The sequence below is a fragment of the Elephantulus edwardii genome, unplaced genomic scaffold (genome assembly GCF_000299155.1).
Source record: "Elephantulus edwardii isolate Elephantulus edwardi_28Jun2011 unplaced genomic scaffold, EleEdw1.0 scaffold00005, whole genome shotgun sequence".
Taxonomy (NCBI): Eukaryota; Metazoa; Chordata; class Mammalia; order Macroscelidea; family Macroscelididae; genus Elephantulus; species Elephantulus edwardii.
The window spans coordinates 5,656,627-5,657,985 of record NW_006399755.1 but is presented as its reverse complement, the minus strand read 5'-3'; the positions used below and the strand labels follow the sequence as shown (position 1 = coordinate 5,657,985).

Here is a 1,359-nt window from a genome sequence, read left to right as displayed (position 1 = left end):
GGTGACCCTGGAGGACATTATGCTGAGTGAGGTATCTCAGTCACAAAGGGACAAATGCTGTATGGTGCCACTGTTGTAGAATGAGGCTGACATCAGGGTGGGGGTAAGACTGAGAAAAACTGGATGAAATATGTTTACGACATTGAAGTCTAGGGGGAGAGAATAGTGTAAATGTTTTTTAAACAAACTGTAAACAGCAACTCTACTCATTGACTTCACTACACAGAAATCAATTGAACTACGTATTTGAAAATAGACATTGGAAAAGCCCAATGTCAGCTCAATATCAAAACAAGGCCAAAGCTTACTTTGGAACAGACATTCAGTTACTCATGTGCAAGTCCAAATTGAAGCTGAAGAAAATGAAAACAAGTTCATAAGAACTAAAATTAAAAATCAGGCCAAGTACAGATTTGATGTATTGAACACTAATGATCAAATACCAGATGAGTTGTTGGATGACATCAAAGATATCACTCATGAAGAGAGCAAAAAATTATACCAAAGACAGGTAAGATAAAAAACCAAGTGAATATCAGAAGGGACTCTGAAACTTTGCACTAGAATATAGGGAAGCCAAACAAAGAGAAGAAAGGGCAACTCAAGAAGACAAAGTATTCTAATGAAATGTGCAGAGACCAGGACTTAGAAAACCCAAAGCCAAAAACATTCTGGGCATTCTCAAGCGGAAAGAACTGAAGAACAAATTCAAGCCTTAAGTTGCAGTTCTGAGGTATAGTATAAGCAAAGGATGATAACAGTCAAGAAATCAAGTCGTGTTGCTTTGGGGAAATCTGCTGTCAAGAATCTCTATAAAGTGCTAAAGAGCTAATCACTTTAAAGACAAAGGTGTGCCTGATGCAAACCTCAAAACCTTGGTATTTTTACTTGTTTCCTGTGCATCTCAAAGTTACATCTGAAAGTGAATAAGGAAGTCTAAAGAAGAATCAATGTCTTTGAATTATAGTGTTAGAGAAGAATATTGGATATCTTATGGACTACCAAGATAACAAGTTTGTCTTGGAGGAATTGAAACCAGGATGCTCTTTAAAAAAAATAAAATTATGTGCAACCACTGTGGAAGGTGGTGTGGTGCTTTCTCAAAAAGTTGCAAATAGAGATACCATTTGACCCAGCATTTCCACTACTGGGAATATACCCCAAAGATACCATAATCGACATCCAAGCAGATATATGCATACCCATGTTTATCGCGGCTTTGTTCACAGTAGCAAGGAGTTGGAAACAACCTAAGGGCCCATCAACAAAGGGATAGAGAAGCTGTGGTATATTCACACAATGGAATACTATGCTGCATTGAAAAACAAGGAACTAATACAATATTATTCAAAATGGGTG

The 1,359-nt window shown here is 37.3% G+C and overlaps 1 protein-coding gene across 1 annotated transcript in view; it reads left to right on the top strand.

Moving 5' to 3' along the window:
• Positions 1-1,359, top strand: part of FAF1 (Fas (TNFRSF6) associated factor 1) — a 548,275-nt gene that overhangs the window by 137,503 nt on the left and 409,413 nt on the right. The gene's annotated exons all lie outside the window — the stretch shown is intronic.